Here is a 20,766-nt window from a genome sequence, read left to right on the forward strand (position 1 = left end):
AAATTTTGAAAAGACACAACACATGACAAATCTTGAACTAAATTGCAGTACTGCAAAGAAGAATCTTTTTAACATGGAGCGCACATGGATCACTATCAGACATCTTTAAGAGCAACATGATACATTATTGTATGCTTTCAGTCATGACTTACGGCGCTGAAACATTTTCCTTATTCTAGACTGCAGCAATCAAACTCAAAGTAGCCCAAAGACGAATGGAATGCTCGCTACTCGGAGTGACTCTTAGAGACAGAGTAAGGATCGAAGAAGCTGATATCAAGAACAAACTCCAACACAAAATATATTTTGATAAATTCAATACTAACACTTACAAGATAAACCAACAAAGGGAAACATTAAAAAACTGGCTCCTCGTTACATGCAAAGAGATATTAAAAGAACCGCTAAGAAAGAGAGACAACTGGATGACCGACAAAATCTCGTCAGTATGGACCAAAGAAGGCAGGCCAAGAATAAAGACAGTCACAAATACGAAATTATTAACAATAAAGTCAGAAAAATAATAAGAGAGGCAAAACAGACTTACTATGAGAAAAAATGTAAAGAGATAGATCTTCGGAACAAATACGACCTATTCTAGCTACATAAAAAGGTTAAGGAAATGGCAGGACTGCAAAAAAGAAACCACGACACAATTCTTTTAGATAAAAATAGAAATACTATGATAAAGACTCACGAAAAGCTAAAACGATGAAAAGAATATATGAAAGAGCTCTTCGACGACGAAACAGGAAACTTACGAGACATATCTTTCGAGGACAGATAAACAAATATAGAAATTACAAAGTAAGAAATATTGTTTGCACTAAAGAACACCAGAAACGGAAAAAGCACGGGGCCAGATAAACTGGCAACAAATAAAGCTCTTTAATGAAATTTATCAGTCCGGTGACATACCCAATGAATGGTTGACCTCAACATTTATTTTTTTCCAAAAAATAAAAAAAATAAAAAAAATAAAAATGCTAGAGATGCACAGATCACCGCACCATAGGCCTGATATCTCACACACTTAAAGATCATCCATAAACGCATTTACCAAATACTTGATATGGATATTGAAGAAACCCAATTTAGATTCCATAGAGGCATAGGTACCGGCGAAGCTCTCTTTGCATTCAACGTACTAATCCAGAGATGCTTGGATGTGAACCAAGATATGTACGTCTGTTTCTTTGACAGATTACAACAAGGCTTTTGATAAAGGCCACCACAAAGAGATAATGGATGTCCTCAAAGCAAAAGAATTACAATACACTGACCTTCAAATTATAACAAATCTATATTATAAACAGCAGGCACGCATTAATGAACACACATCAGAAGAGTTCGAAATTAAAGTAGGAAAGCGACAGGGGTATGTATTGTCACCACTGCTTTTCAATGTATCTTCTTCTTGTGGTGCCTATCCATTACGGATGTTGGCTACTAGCTTGGCAATTCTAACTTTATTAACCGCAGCTTGAAATAGTCCTGAAGTGGTCAAGGAAAACCATTTTCGAAAGTTCTGGAGCCAAGATATTCTTCTTTTTTCTGGTCCCCTCTTTCCGTAGACCTTTCCCTGTAATATAAGTTGCAGCAGGTTGTATCTATGATCGTTTCGTATTATATGTCCAAGATATATTAGATTGTGTTGTTTTACTGTGGATATAATTTCACATGTCTTATTCATCCGACGTAGAACCTCAATGTTTGTTAGTTTTCGAGTTTTCCCATAGATGCCTCGGTTATTGTCCATGATTCAACCCCATAGAGCAGCACTGTAAATACGTAGCATCTCAATAAACGGATTTTCGTTTTTAAGGATAGGTCGTGGCTCTTAAATATCTTGCTCATTCCGACAAATGCTGACCTGGCTTTTTCAATTCTTTGTATTATCTCAACTGAGTGGTCCTATTGGTCGTTTATGGTGGTTCCTAATGCATACTCTGAAGAAATTATGAAAAGAGCTCTTGAGGGAGAACCAGCAGGAATAAAGGTCAATGGAACACCAATTAACAACATTAGAAATGCGGACGATATTATCATAATAGCAGACAACCTCCAAAACCCCCAAAAGCTGATGAACAAGATAGTTGAGTATGGAGAAGAATATGGATTATCAATAAACATCAAGAAATCTAAATTTATGGGGTTATAAAAAACCCAAAATAATGATGAAAGCCTGACAATTAACGGCAAAACTTTAAAACAAATTGAAAACTACAACTACCTTGGCACAATAAATAATCACACAAACGATTACTCCAAAGAAACAAAGAAATCAAAGTTCGAATAGAGAAAGCACCAACAAACTTCAATAAAATGAGAAAGGTACTTTGTGCAAGAGAACTGAAACTAGACTTGAAAGTTAGGCTGGCAATGGGTTATATTTTCTCGACTCTGCTTTACGGGATAGAAGCATGAACAATTAACGCGTCGTCTACTAAAAAGTTGGAAGCATTTGAACTATTAGTGTATAAAAGAATTCTGAAGATATCATGGACCGAGCATGTAACAAACAACAAAGTCATGAAAAGAGTCAACAAAATAATGGAGATATTGAAAACCATTAAGACACGAAAGCTGCAATAGCTGGGGTATGTTATGCATAATGAAAGATAAAACATACTTCAATTAGATATACAAGGGAAAATCCAGGGCAAGAGAAGTGTAAGAAGGAGAAGAATAGCATGGTTGCGTAATTTGAGGGAATGGTACGAATGCACATCAATCGAACTATTCAGAGCGGCAGCATCTAAGATCAGAATAGCCATGATGATTGCCAACCTCCGTCGCGGAGATGGCAAGTAAAGAAGAAGAAGAAACGAAGAAATGAAAAGAAAGAGAACCGTCACTGATGTCATAGAGCGTATAGCATAACTGAAGTGGAACTGGGCGAACCATGTAGTCAGAATGAATGACGGGCGGTGGATCCAAAAAATTACAGTGTGGAGACCACAAACTGATAGAAGACGCAGAGGTAGCTACTACCTACACGATGACCAGATGACATTAAAAGAATCACTGGGAATTGGCTGTAAGAAGCTTAAGACAAAACTGGAAGAAATTAGAGGAGGCCTTTACGCAGAAGGCTAGATGATGATCTGGAGGGTAAAAAATGCTGATTAGTCTTGTATATTAGACGAATTTTTATTCTTAATAATCAAGGCATTTTAAGGACATCCTATATATGTAGATTACTATCAAAATAACTGTTGAATAACGAACATTTTCGTAATTTTCGCAAATCTTTGTTTTTTTTAAATCACTTGTAAACCGATGCAATTTAATTTCACGTTTGTATTGTACTTGACGTCAGTCACTACATCGTAACAGAAACGCTTGAAATTCTATACATTCGGATTAATTATAGCCGTGTAATTTTTAACAGCATGTTTATTTTCTCCGTAAAAAAATTTTCAAACAAAAAACCATAGTAATTAATATGTTACAAAAACTGAAAAAATGTTTATTAAAAAGAAAAGTAAACATTAACCGTACATGGAATACAATATGCTGATGAGTGGTATGACATGCCGCTTTTTTTGGTTGAGGTCTAGATTATGTATATTATACAAGCAAATTTGACGTAGAAAAAAAAACATAAAGTACGAGAAAAAAGAGTTACATTCGAGTATTTATTTTTTTTGCCTTACAGTATTACTGAAAAAAATTACACGTTTATTGCAGCATTTTATAAACTTTATTTGCATTTGAAACTTGCTGTTGAAGTTTAAATAAAAGTTTATATAAAACTATTCCTAAAATTTATTTTTTTTTTCAAAGATCATTCTCACGACGGAGGTTGGCTGTTGTGTGGGCAATCTGTACTTTGTCAATAGAATTTCTAAAAAAAATCATTGTGCTGACTTTATACTATTGTTTAAGATTCTTTAGCCAGGATGTGTTCCTACGACCTGGAGCTCTCGTTTATTTAATTTCTCCTTTTATTGGTAATTTTAGGTATTCATATTTGTCATTTCTTAAGATGTTGCCAAGACGTTGGAGATAACGTTTTTTTTAAGATAATGCATTTATTATAATACATAATTTAACATAATACAAAATGCTCAATACATAGAAAACTAGATTGTTCTTTTTTGCTTATCAACATCGAATGTATCGGCTTCAAGTTGATTCTGTCCAATTTCCAACAAAAGATAAAAAATTAGACGAACAACATCATTCCTACTGTAGCGACATAAAGTGTAAGTGTTGAGAGGTCCGTTTTTTTAAATATCTCAAGTACTACTGTAGACGAACGGAAATCACATTGATCGATCTATGGATCTCGCAATGCAATCTTTGAACCGCTGATACTGATATTCCTCGAGAGTGCTGAAGACTTTGACAAAAGATGTGGTATTATTATTGGAACGAGCAATAAATGGAATGATTTTTGTAAATGGAAATTGGGTTTCGAATAGACTATCATCGATTTCTTTTTTTTGTGCACACCGGCAATAATTAAGTGGAAATCGGTCTGAAGATGCCTAAGAGCGAGACTTGGGTTCTCTGTGACGTTGTTATATAGTCTATGGGATATAAAGATAGTTGTATCTCCTATAGTTTGGTTTAGTTTTGCCTGAAAGTTATGAAATGTTGATGGTTTGATACATTTGAATACTGACAGTCTCTTGGGAGGAGAAGACTTTTAGTGAGTCAATGTTGTTATTTGGGGAAAGGTCTGGTTTTGACTAACACAGGAGAGATTGGTTTGGTTAATGCATGTAATAGGTTTGAGTGGACTGCTGTGGGGGTTTTAAGTGGAGCAGGGAGTTGCCTGTTCTGGTCAGGAGAGGTTGGTCTGGTTAGGCTGTGTGCTTCAGGTAAATTTTTAGATTGTATTAATGGTTATTTGGTTAGAGATACGTGATTGGGTGGACTGCATTCGGAAATGGCTATATTGCTGTTGTCTGTACAAGATTTGACATCATCAAATAATCATCGGATCTGTGGGATGGGTTGGTGGGCAGTAGGATTGGTTAATTTTCTGTAAACTTCTTTTTCAAGAAGTTTGTGGTGTTTAAAAATTCTGAGCAGTTTTACTTTAATTGGAGAATTTCTTTAAGACTTCGGTGGTGTTATATTTATAGGAATAGTCTAAAACCAATTTAGAAGCCACAAACATTGTTAAGCAGAGTGGAGAGGCTAAAAAACCCATTTATGTACAATCTGTAACTATTACACTCATATAAAAACAATTATTTTTAATGTTTAAATATCTGAATAAATTAAAATATTACTAGACATATAAAAATGTACTTATTGAAGTTTCGGATAAAAAAATTACTTACACTAAAGTATCTGAAGTTGCACGAATGAACTTCTCATACACCAAAGATTTTGATACACCGTAAATTCACAGTTTTCACACCTATCACTGAAACAAACACATTTGTTAATTATTTATGATTAGAAAATAAAATTTAGATATATTTTGTATCATTTCTAGCTCATCTGCTACAGGAGCTACAAGTAATAGTTTATACTATTTTATAATAATAAAAATATTTATTATCATTTAGCATGTTGATTAAATAATTGTTGCAAAATACCAAATAAATAATATTTTAAACACGTTTAATAGTTGCAATGAGAGTTTAAAATTCACAATTAAGAAAGAGAAGCAAAACTTCGTTCCGTTTCTTGACATTAAAATTATTAGAACTGAGAATAATATCTTAATCATCGAGTGGTCCAAAACCAATGTTTACTAATGGGTTCATTAGTTATCACTCATATGATTCTTTAAAAATGAAAACAAATTTGATAATGGCATTAAAAACTAGAGTAATTTGCGTAAGAAGAGAGGAAAACTTTAAAATTAGAACCAGTTTATTATTATCCTTGTCACTTATTTAACAAACTTATTTTCTCATCAAATAATAACACTGGCAGTAGAAATGCTACACTTTTAGATCGTAATGCAAATTTACAGAATAATATTAAATCAAATAATACCCACAATATATAGCTATATTTTCGTCAAATAAGTATACTGAAGAATTGACGCCCAAACTTATTAATTTATTTAAAAATGAAAATATAAAAATAGCTCAGAGTAACTTAGTAGTAACAATTGGTCAAACACATGGTAAGATAAAAACACCATTAACAAAATTGGGCAAATCCAATATAATCTATTCTCTATTCTATACCGTATAGTGAAGATAGTAATGTATTGTATTAAATTAAATTAAAATAGATTGAATTTCTCAGGACTCTTTACTACAAACAAAAATATTTTACCTTCAATTCGTGGCTTTTAGTATCTTCTGGATGCTGGCTTTCTTTAGGATAGACAAGGTGAATAAATATTATATACACAATTTATGACCTTTTTTAACCCTCCATCACTCGCACCGTTAGAAAAATCTAACATTTTTAAATATTTCGCCATAATTTTCGAAATATTGCTTCTTTTGGGTTCTGCAACCAGGAATACTCCTATGAAGACTCGTATAAGACTAATCCTAAATAATGGTGGGAGTACCTATTATCTTATAGCCACAGTATATTGCTTAAAAAGAATTCTTTTTAAGCAATATACTGCGTTATAGCCGACAAGCCGTTTTACCTCCATTTTTCAACCTGTTACATCTTGTCAAGTCCTGCTGAAGCAAAAAAGAATAAATACAACTTAAGTTTTCAACATCTTTCTTACAGTTCATAGAAGAGCTGCAGTCTCACTTCTTGAGTACAGTAGTAAAGTAGGGAGTTCATTCTTTGGCAGAAATTATAATGAACTCCCTACTTCACTACTGTACTCAAGAAGTTGATTTCCAGTTCCCCTTCATTTACCAATATGTAGACGACCTCATATGTGCAGTCCCTGCTGACAAAATCAACTACACCCTTAACGTTTTCAACTCATTTAACACTCACCTACAATTTACTGTCGAATCAGAAGAAAACAATATAATGCCATTCCTCGACACCAATGTAACTAGACATGAGGATAATACAGTAAGGTTGGACTGGTACAGAAAGAAAACATTCTCAGGTAGATATGTACCTTTTCACTCGTATCATCCAGAAGATTAACATCATCAAAGGTCTGAAAAACAGAATAAAAAGAGTTTGTCACCCTTCTAACTACAATAAGAACATCAAGTTACTTTATGAGATTCTTAGAAAAAATCACTATCCTAAGATGCTGCTTAACAAACTGCTCTTCCAAGATATGCCAACGGCAAGAACACACCAAAGACAAACATTAGAAGTAGAACCAGTAGAACTTTTTTATGGGAGATTGCCTTACATCAGGGGTTTATCACCACAGATCACAAACCTTTTCAGACAGTTTAATATAGTGATAGCAAATTCAGTGTACAAAAGATTAGGGACATACTTTACTCACCTGACAGAAAGAGTTAAAAAACTGGATAACTTCAATCTAGTGTATTCTATTTCATGTGGTTCCTGTTCAGAAGTGTATGTCGGTCAAACCAGCCAGAAACTCTCAAAAAGAATAGCTTTGCACAAGAGTGATGTTGTGAGGAAGCCTACTAGTACAGCTTTTAGTCAACATATTAAAAATACTGGACACATTGCTAACTATGAAAATGTGAAAGTACTAAACAGGGTTGACAACCAATTTAAGAGAAATTTCATAGAAATGTGCTACATCCAACTGCAGCTGCAACCTACAACTGCAGCTTTTCTATGAACTGTAAGAAAGATGTTGAAAACTTAAGTTGTATTATTCTTTTTTGCTTCAGCAGCACTTGACAAGATGTAACAGGTTGAAAAATGGAGGTAACTTATCATAACATACACAGATGACCTGCCTGCACTTGAGAGCAGACTTCATTTCCCTGCTATTTTGGTTCTTTAAAAGATTTTTTCCAATTTCCATGTTATCGCATGAGGTGCAGATGTAAATATAACCTTGTTACATATGACATCTAGATATTGACAGAAATCAGAAACATTGTCATCAAAAAAGAAGAAAAATTTTTCTTTTCTACCTTAAACATGAATATGAGGTTTTTGGTGGGTTTTAGATGTTTTTGTGTTGTATTTGTAAAAATACCCTTTTGTATTGTAAAATTTTTATTAAAAATTTTAAATTTATTTTTTAATATTTTTAACATATTTATGACAGTGTTCTTCACCACTAGGACCAACTGAACATTTTCAATGTAGGTTTTTAAATGTTAACTTCCACCATTTGTACTAAATAAGTTTTCCATTTAGGTGCCGATGAAGGTGACAGCCTATCACCGAAAATTTCACATTTAGAATAAAGTTCTACACCAAACTGGCTTATACCATCTCTAGCGATCCTTGATTTGACGCTTTCCCGAAAGTTACCTACCAAAGAATTTTATATATATATATATATATATATATATATATATATATATATATATATATATATATATATATACAAAACTCAAATATTTGGGTGTGCAGCGGAAGATAGGACAAAGAAGTACTCTTTTTAGTAAACCAAGCTTTCGCAAATCTTTATTTGCATCATCAGGGTGACTAATTGAGGTTAGTTGTCGTGATGTTTATCAAATGAAATGAACAACTCATTTGACCCCTACAATTGATGGCGAAAACTATCCAAAATTAATTTTTAAAAAACGTTCTTTAACAAATACATATTTAAAACATTTTAAAACACATATACATGAACACTTAAATAAAATTATGTTAAAATAATTACAGAACATGTCATAAAATAAAATTTAGGTTATAAACATTCTTATCAGAAACAAAAGCTATCCTTTTTGGATTTTGGATAGTTTTCGCCATCAATTGTAGGGGACAAATGAGTTGTTCATTTCATTTGATAAACATCACGACAATTAACCTCAATTAGTCACCCTGATGATGCAAATAAAGATTTGCGAAAGCTTGGTTTACTAAAAAGAGTACTTCTTTGTTCTATCTTCCGCTGCACACCCAAATATTTGAGTTTTGTATTCTATTTGATCAGCGTTGATGACAAGCGTTTATCGCTTTTTCAGTATATATATATATATATATATATATATATATATATATATATATATATATATATATATATACTTTTATATTAATTATTTTTAAGATGTATTAGCAGTAATTTTTACTTACTAAACTAATTTTTATTTGGTAAGTTAACAAAAATTGTTTTTTCTTTTTAGTTCAACCTTGTAAGATATTTTGTTTTTTTTTAGCTCTTGATAATAATTGTAAACACAATTAAAAGCTCGAGAATAAAAAAATAGTTAACCAATAGCCCTTTTATTGACTCCAACCCATCCAAAATAGTTATATATTTGTTCCAAACGAGTCAAAAGTACTTCTTTTTTCTTATTATATACATATATATATATATATATATATATATATATATATATATATATATATATATATATATATATATATATGTATATATATATATATATATATATATATATATATATATATATATATATATATATATAAAGTTTATCGTTTTTTGTGAGTTAATAGCCAATAAACTTAACCAATAAGTACTAATGACTCATTTATTTGACCTATACCAATGTGTTAGATAAAATCTAACACGAGAGTGATGGCGTAATTTTTTGAGGTGCGAGTGATGAAGGGTTAAAAAAACATCTTTTATTTTAATACCATATAAAAATAAAGATGTGTACAATTTATTATCTATTCCTCGGAACAAAAGAAAACTTAATTTTATCTCTCTTTTGAACCAAGTTATTTAATTTACTGTAAAAATTGTTCTAATTAACTCTTTTAAATAACAAACAAAATTTTATTATTTGTCAATTATCTGATTTGTGAATTCAATTCTTTTGAATAAATTACTTTAGAATATAGGTTTAAAAAAACATATATGGTATGCAACATATAAACATTGGTCAAACTGGTAGAAATTTTATTAAACGAATAGCAGAACATAAAAGGGCTTTCAATAACAGAAAATCAGATTCTACATACTCACTTCACCTTCTAGATCATAATCATTCTTTTAATGACCAATTTAAAATTCTCCACATTCAAAATGAAGGCCTTAAGCTGTCTTTGTTAGAATCTATGGAAATCAACAAATTAAAAACCACAGATATAATTCTGAATGGCCAGCTTGAGACAAACAGTTCTCCTTTCCTCAACCTATTTCATTAAAGACTATAAAATGTAAACCAATACCAAAAACTCCCGTCAACCATATTAATGACAATGGTACTGATATCCATTATAAACTAAAGGAGTATATGATTTTAGTTACCCATTATCAATTACAATTATTAAATTAAATTGTGCAGTTCAGAAAATATATTCCCAATGGAGATTTTAAACGAGCACTCTATATTTGTTTTTAATTGGAATTTCATAATTTATACTGTATATAGTTTCCATACATATTGTGTTTATTTTGATAAATCGAAAATTCGTGTTTGTGTTTCAATTACTTTACTGTCAAGCGAAGAAAATTTATTAAATTGTGTTGTTCCAATCGAACTGTAAATTATAGATACGGTTGAGCATGGAGACAATGTATTTTATAAATTATTTTTAATTTACTTCTTTGGATTTGATCCTGAAAACAAATCAAGACAACAATACATCAACGGAAATAATCCAGGCCACATTGGCAGAGTTAACAACGAACATAAAAGTATATGACAGATCCATCAATAATATACTGTACTGAAATATCTTTCACATAAAAAGATAGTGCTGTATAAAACCAAGAGACAAATGTAAACGAATTCTATATAGCAAGGGTATCACAGTTTGTTTGAAAATAAGACTCCTACGGTGCTACGGTGTTTTTCGTTGTTATTGTATGAAACTGAATATAGAAAACTAAAGGAAGACATTAAAATAAATTCAAATTATAAAGTACGTTAAACTATAGAGTTACAGAATAACATTTGCCAACAAACTCTGTAAATATAGTCTGTAATGTTTCAAAAGTGTCTCAAAAGAAGAAAAATCTATAATAATAAAAATTAATAGCCGAAATGCTTGTACGGGCATCACTTCAGAACGATTACAACAAATTCTTTTTTTGTTGTGTTTGTTGTTATCAGAAGAAGGTTTGTGTAAAAAATAATTTTTAAAAAAGTGTACGAAAAAACACTTTTTCTGTCATTTTAAATCGTAATATAACTAGTAGATGGCGCCATACTATGACTAGCAAAGGAAGCTATGATTAACAAAATAAATAGAGAGTTAGTGAAGACGTATTTTATGCCATCCTTTACTAAAATTACCTTTCTTTTGACATATGCGCATGAGAGTTGAGCGTCCTTTATTACTTTGCTTCAATTAAATAAAATACCACTTGTATTTATATTAAACTTGGACCAGAGAACTTTTATTTAAAGACCCCTTATTTTGACGTAACCTGTCAAATTACTTGTGGAAAGAAAAAAGACGTCTAATGCGGACTTTACATTTACGAGTACTCGGATCCGAGTAGCTCGGATTTGAGTTACGAGTAGACCTGCGGTCGTTTACATTAAATCGAGCGATCAAAGTAGTTTCAAAGAGAATTTAAAAATGGCGCCATCAAGAAAGAAACGAGCTGCTGTTGCATTAGTGTTATTAAGCATTTTAAAGGAGAAAAATAAAGATAAAAAAATTAAGAAAAAGAGAAGCATTTGGGTAAAATAACATTTACCAGAGCATCACATATTTTGGATTGAAGAAGGTTGCTCACAACTTTACTAACGCAATATGGAAAGGAGTTTCAAATTTTATGCGTATGGAATACGACGTATTTATGATGTTACATCAGAAGGTAAGTTTTAGCACTTTAAAATAGGTATTTATGTTTAAAATTATTTTAATTGAAGGTTCGTCCATACATCGAAAAACAAAAAATACTTGCATATTCTGTGAAGTTGCATATTCTGTTTTGCAGCCAGAATATATGAAGGTAGGTACAAAATAAAAATTGAAAGAAAGACAAAGTAAAATATTTTTTGTAAGTGTGTAAAGTTTTATATAATAAACCCCCTCTTCTCCACTGTGCATGTGTCCAGAGCCTCGATTGGGGTCCCCTAGTCTTTACTTGATTACTAAATGTTAACCGAATCGGTTATCTAGGCACGGGGAAAATATATGTGAAATATAAAAACTTTTATCCCATAACCATAACTGATATCCTGGGTGTTAATCTAAAACAGTGATTATTGCGATTAAGTTCATTTAAGTTCAAGTATTATGGGAACATTAGTCAACGCTGGAGCTTCAAAACTCTAAATTTCGAATAGTTGAGACACAGTTGCAAAGAAGTTGCTGAAATCTATTATGAAGATATACACGAGAAGTTAGGAATAGAATGTCTGCATTTAACAGAATACTTGGAAGGCACTAACAGGATTCTGGAAATATATCATTTTTTAAAAGGGAAAAAAATTGAAGACACCTTTCCTGGTGCTACTATAGTATGCAGTCTACCTGTCTATCTATTATAATGTGCAAAATAAGTCAATTTTGTGGCTCATTTCCAACTAAAATAGTAAATTAACATGACAAAGTATCAGTTTTCAAAATATAAACAATAATTCGTCTGAATTATGCACCTTATTCACTTTGTAAAGATTTTTTTGTTGGCAGTGGCACTTGTGTTTCTAAACAATACCATAATATTGTAAAAATATCACTTTTTTCTTTTCTTGTAAGTACGTGGATCTTATGGTGTTGATCTTTTTCTTGATTTGGTCTGTGGTAATGGTCATGATATCCGTAATAGTCTCGTACGCATTATTTCTTTTGATAATGTCCCGATACTCCTTTAGTTTCACATTCCATAGATATTCAAAAGAACGGTAAAGATCGATAAATGGATCCATTTGATCTGCAGAAAATATTAGTTCCGTCATTTTTAGTTTGGAATTTCCACCACTTTGACGTCACTCGTACAGGAACTGACAGAAACTCGTACTGCTACTCGGTTTGCGTTCAACTTCAAGAGGCTCCGAGTAGACGTTTATACTTCCGAGTTGCACTCCGAGTAGAGTAACTCGGATCCGAGTACTCGTAAATGTAAAGCGGACTTAACTTCACTTATATAGATATTTGATCAAATTTGTTTTATGTTTTGTTTTATTTAATGAATATTGTTTTTAGTATTATTATGATTATTCCCAATTAGTAAATCTTTACGATTTACGTTATACCGATAATATTTATAGGTATTTCTAATAACTATATTTCTTCATCAGTTGTGTCTGCTAAACTAGTATATGTAATGATTCTTCCATATTGTAAGACGAGTATTATGAATTATAGTATTTTTTAAATAAAAATTTAATTAAAGTCAATGTTTTACTCTTTTCAATCAAATTATTTTACAAAGAGGATCTTAAAGGTATTCGTAGGTTATTTTTATATTATACAAAAATATTAGGTAATGTCATTTATCAAAATAAAATATTTTTTAATCTGTTAGCGATAAGTCTCTTTTAAATAAATATAAATAAATAAGTATTTTGAACTTTATCAAAGAATTCTGTAGGGCAAGGGGAGGCACATGTGGACAGAGGCACAATTAGACAGTTGATTTTTTTCCGTCTAGATTTCTTTTCGAGTGGTTCTAACTCATTCTCCGAGGTGGCACTTGTGATATAGTTCTATGCCAAGAAAAAAATTCAATGTCAGTTGCCATTTTTTCACTTCATTTGTTGTTGAAAATCATTTTGCTGGAATTGAGTGGATGAAAGGTTTCATGAAACGTCACAATAATTTATCTTTGCGAAAACTGGAGTCTACAAGTCTAGCCAGAAACATCAGTTTTAATAAAGTTAACGTAGACATGTTTTTTGATAACCTAGAAACGTACAAATTTACTAGTGATAGAATCGTAAACGTAGATGAAAGCGGAGTGAACACTGTTCTGCAAATGCCAAAAGTGGCTGCAATTATGGGCTGTAAGCAAGTGGGACAAACAGTTGGAGCAGAGAGAGGTGAGCAAGTGACGTTTGTTGGAATAATCATTGCCAATGGAAATGCTATTCCACCTGTTTATATCTTCCCACGAGTGCGATTTAAAGAGTCATTCCTGACTGGAGCTCCAGAAGGCAGCATTGGTATTGCTTCTCCAAGTGGTTGGATGACCAACGAGGGATTCCTCGAAGTTGTAAAGTATATTAAAAAAACATGCATGATTCTTAAGAAAACGTTAATACTTTTGGATAATCATAATACACATGCAACGTTAGATGTTATATTGTCTTGCAGGGAAAATGGTTTAGTACTCTTAACGTTTTCTTCACACACAACACATCTTTTGCATCCTCTAGATGTGTGTGTATTTGGCCCTTTTAAGGGTCGTTGTCGTGCAGCATTCAACTTATGGATATCTACACATCCGGGAGAAGCTATAACAATTTATAACATTGCACATCAACAGCTCCAGCCTTTAAAAGAATTTAATAAGAAAAACACAATTTCTTGGTTTTTAAATACTGGTTGCTATCCTTTTAATAAAAATATTTTTCCCTCAGAAGATTTCGTAGGAGCTGAAGTTACGGAAGTCAGTGATGTATCGCAGCGAGATACCACAACTGATGATTATCTAAATTGCAGTACACTCTCTAATTACGAAATGCCTTCTACATCATCATCTGCAAATGTTCAATCACAAGTCAATAATAATTGTTTTAACTACCGAAAAACAAAGTTCTAAAATTGTAATTATTTCCGATGTAAAACTTACTCCGGAACAAATTCGTCTATACTCAAAGGCCGTGAGAATAAAGAATAAATTTCAAGAGAGGAAGAAAGAAAAAAATTTAAACCATTCTGACCGCTACACTAGAAAAAAAAACAAGAAAATGAAATAAGAGAAGACGAGAAAAAAGAGAAATGGGCTCAGGAAAGAAAGGGAAGCAATAATATAGAAAAGAAAAAATCCAAATCCCATATTTGCAAAGTTTTTGATGAGGAGATATCAGAAAGCGAAATTGAAAATCCCTCTCCCCTAATAAAGGCGGCTGTCAGAAAAAGTAAAAAAATCTTCGGACTTTAAATTGGCCACCGCATAGTCCAAATCTTAACTCGATGGAACATTTATTGTACATGATTGGCAGAAGCCTACGACAGCGTTTGCACCGTCCTAGAACCTTACAAGAGATTGAAACAGCTTTTGAATGATATTAACCAAGACCAAATAGCAAACATAATTTGGTGCGTTTTGTATTGATTTATTTTTGATCTTTTAATATTGTTATGACTATGATGGCTATAACTGACAGTAGATAGACTACCTGTTTCTGGGCTCATCCCCTAATTCGCATCCCCTAAAATCGCAACCCCCGGTCGTAAGTTCCAAACGGCTTAACGTAGGATGACGTACGAGGGCTCGTTGGAAAGGGGATGAAAAATGGGGTTGAACGCAGTATGTGCCGTGCGCATCGGAGCATGCCAAAAGGTCATTACGTCATATCTTTGGTTCTATTGGTCCGATCGGGGCGTACGAGGGCTCGTTGGAACGGGGAGGAGACGGGGACACAAAAAACAAAGATGGCAGCATTGCCAAATGGGCGCTAGAACGTATCTTCGTTGCTATTGGCCTGATTTTGACGTATGAGGTGTCAAATGAAAGCGTAGGTGACACACAGAAGCCATGTCAACGATCAGTATGAACATTATTCTTCTTCTTCTTCTTCTTCTTCTTCTTGTCCATACAGTGCCTAATAGAACGTGACATCCGACATAGAACGTGACATTCGAGACAGGACGTGACATTTGACGTAGAACGTGAAATGTCACGTGACATTCGACGCAGGACGTGACATTCGACGCAGAACGTGAAATGTCACGTGACATTCGACGTAGAACGTGACATTCGACGTAGAACGTGACAGCTATGTGACATTCAACGCAGAACGTGACATTCAACGCAGAACGTGAAATGTCACGTGACATTCGACGTAGAACGTGCCAGCTATGTGACATTCAACGCAGAACGTGACATTCGACGCAGGACGTGACATCCGACGTAGAACGTGACATTCGACGCAGGACGTGACATTCGACGCAGAACGTGACAGTTATGTGACATTCAACGCAGGACGTGATATTCGACGCAGAACGTGGCAGTTATGTGTGTTAGTCAAGATGTTGCTTGACATAAAATGTGACATTCTACATAGGATATAGTTAGTAGTAGTATGAATCCCATCGAGTACATACATAGAGTAATAGAATTTCAAAGAAAACTTGATCGGTTAAAGATCGACATTAAATCATATGAGGATTTTAAACATATTACAAGACAATTAGATAACCTGCATTTTGACAACAAAACGTGGAAACCCGAAGAGTTGAATCTACAGCAGCAGCAGCAGCAAGACACCTGGGCCTGTAGAAAACTGCCACCAGCTACATATCCATTAAGACGTATTCAACCAATACCATGTTTGTCAGCAACAACAACAACAACACCACGGGTGTCAGCAGCAACAACAACAACAACACAACCAGCGAATATATGAAAAGTGAAATAGATAATGTCTTTACAATGTCCTGTGTAATATTAGCATCTGTATTTATCTTAATTTTAAAAATTATTTTTGAAATTGTAAGAAGAAAATTTGAATCTTCATGTAATATAAGACTCAATCAATAAAGATGTTTTAAATAAAAAAAGCGTTTAATTTCTAATATATTTATTTATACAAAAATTACAATGGTATTATGTTATTGGCAAACCAGTGACGTAGACGATCCACATTTCTTTCGGTGCATGAAAATAATCCAGCGGCATGACATGGGTTTGCAGTAGGGCCAACGTTTCCAGTAGCACGAGGCGTACCATCAAACTTGCAAACATCAATAATAATGGGAAAAACTCCAAAAACGTGACGTTTCTTATCCAAATATTCTGCTTTTTGTTCTCCTCGAACGTAGATGTAATCTGCTGCATACAACAACTTGGTTTCTAGTATTTCATTGAGTTTGGACAATTCTACTTGTCCATCAGAGTATCGAATTCCAAGCAGTTTTTTCTCCACGTATGAGGCAGTCTTCTTATCCCCATTACTTAGCGCATTAAATGGTTTCTGAGGCAAAAAGATGTAATGACTTCGTTTAAAACCTATTTCAATGGTAAGTTCTTTGGGAACAAACCATCCGTCCACATCGAATCCCTGAATGTCTACGAATGCTACTCTCATGATGACTGCTCGTTCACTACTGGCAATTTATGCATCTAATTTAGACTTTTTACAATTTCGGTGAGAGGGAAGTACTCCATTACACAATCATGAATTATAATGCAATAAGCCTTGGTATTTTCGGGAAAACCATTATTCGCTTCAATATCGAGTTTTACGTCAACAGTGGATGCTTTCATGCTTTCTTCTTGTTTCGAACAATCGATGACAAACAATGCGTGATTCTTGAAAGCTGAGAAATCGAGTAGAGGTCGCTTTTGTTGGGAATGTATGTAGCTAGGATAAAATTCGGTATAGTTGAAATAGGCCTCATTGTAGTCAGTTTTGCTAAAATCCAACTGCATTCGCTCGTTTGGCCAATATTCACCATTTAAAGATAATCTGATACTTTGAATATCGACATTGTCAAATAAGGTGGGATCAGCTGAATTCTTGTCACGTTTGTTGGTTTGAAAGAAAACAATGACATAACGGGGTCTTTCCACTGCATTGCTAGTTTTTACAGCCCAAACTTCACGTCTAGCGCCTTTGGTAAGTGCTGGTAATTCATGCAATTCCCACTTTCTAAACGGAATAACTATAGGTTGATCTTGTTGAATGGATTTCATAAGTTCCAATTTAATATCATCATTGGGAAATATGTGCTTGACTCTGAGCTCAATATTGGTAATGTTAATCTTAACAGTAGTAACTTGGCCTTGAGTTTTTTCTTTGACAATTATGCAATCGTTGTCGTTTCGAGCTCGAACTAGTCTTATTGTTTGACGGCCACACGTAATCAAAGGATAATCATTGAAAATGTTGAACACATGCTTAAGAGGCATCTGTATGTTGAATGAATGATCAGCAGCGTGTAGAATTGGATCCCTAGGGTAATTCCAGCCTGCCATTGCCATATGACCGGAATCTTCTTGAGTATAACATGTCATAGCACGTACAGCGCTTACGATACCAGGATCCCGCACTGTTTCCATCTCCCTTGCGCTTTCGCTGTACGTACACGAATCGAAAAGAAAAGCACCAACATTATTTGCTAGTTTAACGTCACCAGTTCCGTTAATTGCGAGCGATCCTTTAATGCATAACAAGGTTTCGCTCATTGCAAAGAACGAGTCGACTTGATTGATGCTAAATTCCACAATGTCATTGCAATTGAATGATTTGATGAATGGTGCATATGTTCGGTATTCGGCCTTTCGAATCGACTCGTCAAACATAGGCTTACGATAAATATCAAATATTGGTGGCATTATGCTGTTTGAACGTGATCGTTTTCCATACATAGTTGTCATCTTGTCAGTTTAAAACCAAGTGATTGCAAAAATAATTTGTTTGCAAACGTAAGATGTGGCCGCTTAGATGAGGACGTAAGATGTTGCCGCTTAGACGGTTGCTCAACTAATGGTGTACTATGGGCAGTAGATTGCCTTATTAATAATCCCATTTCCCTCTTGATCTAAGTTCCAGCACCAATGTGCTCTGTTCTCCTCTAAAGTTTACAGGTCGTCCTTCTTGATCGACAGCCAACACTGTGATATTGGTAATTTCTCGTTGCGGTACAACAGGTAAATACAACAAATTGTGTGGAGTTTCGTCAATTGCGTACCCAGGATTTGATTGTATGACAAATTCGTAGATCGTGTGAGCAGGTCTGTTACCATCGAAGGCTCCGGTACTAATGTTGCATTCAAAGCGTATGCTAGATACTTTAATAATCCTAACAGGTCGATCTGAAGAATGCGTCTGTCCTGGATTTAGTATTGCAGGAGAAAATCCCAATACTGTACCAAGACTGTCAGGTTGCTTAAACGAAATCTTATATTTGCTGAAAATTTGACACTGCAACGTGTTATGGTTAGGTTTTAGACTAAATATCGTTTCGGGTTTAAGCACATTATCAGCACCCAATTTCTGTTGTATGTATTCTTCAATATCGGCAATTTCATAACATCCATCGGGGATATCAAATTGTTGCAATTTGTTTTTGTCATTGTAGTAATAAAACTTGGTATTTTCAATGTTTGGTATACTGTTGTAGGAATGGAAAAATCGAAGAGCTATCTCATAATCTTTGTTCGGATCCAACACGATCGGTGTGGGAGGTTGAAATGAGAATATGTAATTGGTGCTGTCTACTCTCAACAACTGCGACATGATGACTGACTCACGTCAATGTATTAATAGGTTATTATATTAGAAAAAAAAAAACAACAATATTTACTTTAATAGTTTTATTTGTTCCAAAGCAAGTTTACAAAAATAACATGAAGCTTGAGAATTAGGTGGGCCATCCCAGTGAGTCCTCCAATCCGGTCTGTTATAATGTACGAAGCAGGGAAGTAGTATCTGTAGGTTAAATTCTCCTCGATATTCTTTAGGCAATTTATGCCATATTTGTAACAATTCGTAAGGTCGTACAGTTCGTGTAATATAATCTAGCGGTATGTATTTTAGTTCTTCTTCACTGAATTCTGTAAAACATTTTTTGTAAAACATATGGTTCATAAGCAGTTCTGTACTTTTAGTAGGCTCCATTATATAAAAACTTTAAGCATAAATGTCCACAAATAATTTGATTGTATGTTTGATACTGATGGTTATTATAGGAAATGTTGGCACGTGCACCACCCAGATACTTAACAAGTTCTTTGGTCGGCTTCAAATTACCAAATGAATCGAAATACTCTACGTTGTTGTTTATCTTTCTGTATGCTACCCAATGTGTTCCGTTATGTGTGGACACATCCAAGTTTATTATTGCACATTCTCGTTGTCGAGGACCGTCTCTAGGCAGAGCGTCATTCATGAAAACACCTCGAAAATGTGGTATTTTAAGGATCTTCGCATAATGTGCAATCTCCACATCATATAGCGGACGATTGGGTAGCTTTATTGGAAGTTTTTTTTCAAATATAAGCCGAATCCACCGCTCGGTTTCTTACGTAGGTACAGACCCGAACCGATGTGTTCCATTGCCCTGTTATGGCGAATATCCTCCTCCAATTTCTTTTGAGCATTCTTAGCGTCGACTACTGTCTTCGCCACCCCAGCTGCACCCCCCGCTAAAGCCCCCAAAGCGGAAAGGCCCGCAAATAGAGGTATGAGGGGTAGAAAACCTCCGGATTTTAGTGGTAGCACTCGTGGAACATCAACTTCTTTACGACCGCCAAGTCTTTTGATTATGGATTTTGCTATTCGTACAGCAGTCAAAGCAGTATCTGTTAACGATGCTCCTCTTTTCATGGACTTTGCAATTTTTGAGACAACATCCCGATTGAAAGAGTAACGTCCCCGTCTTCCACGACGACGAGAGCATCCCATCCCCAACTTTCTTTTCGTTTTCATTCCGCCAGTTACAATTAAAGCAGCACTTTTTTCACCAATGCTAGCGTCTTTCGACTTGAAGCGCTCCCAAGCTCTATCTTCCAATTCTTTATCGGCCTTGTGGCGTTCTTCGAGAGATGAATGCTGCGAATAAGCGATATCGTGTCGTTTGCAAGCTGCGTCTAATGGATTAATTCCTGGATCTCCACGTGCAAGACGTTTTTTTAGTTTTGTTCCAGGTCCACAATACTGATAACCAGGAATATGTAGTTCAACTGGAAGTTTATTAATTAGAGAGTTC

General features: G+C 34.0%; 1 long non-coding RNA gene across 1 annotated transcript in view; it reads right to left on the reverse strand.

Moving 5' to 3' along the window:
* Positions 1-20,766, reverse strand: part of LOC140441163 (uncharacterized) — a 471,127-nt gene that overhangs the window by 400,626 nt on the left and 49,735 nt on the right. The window contains exon 2 of the long non-coding RNA XR_011950968.1: positions 5,301-5,386. This is a non-coding gene — a long non-coding RNA (uncharacterized lncRNA). The remainder of the gene's footprint in view (positions 1-5,300; positions 5,387-20,766) is intronic.

Source organism: Diabrotica undecimpunctata, chromosome 5 (genome assembly GCF_040954645.1).
Source record: "Diabrotica undecimpunctata isolate CICGRU chromosome 5, icDiaUnde3, whole genome shotgun sequence".
NCBI classification, from domain to species: Eukaryota; Metazoa; Arthropoda; class Insecta; order Coleoptera; family Chrysomelidae; genus Diabrotica; species Diabrotica undecimpunctata.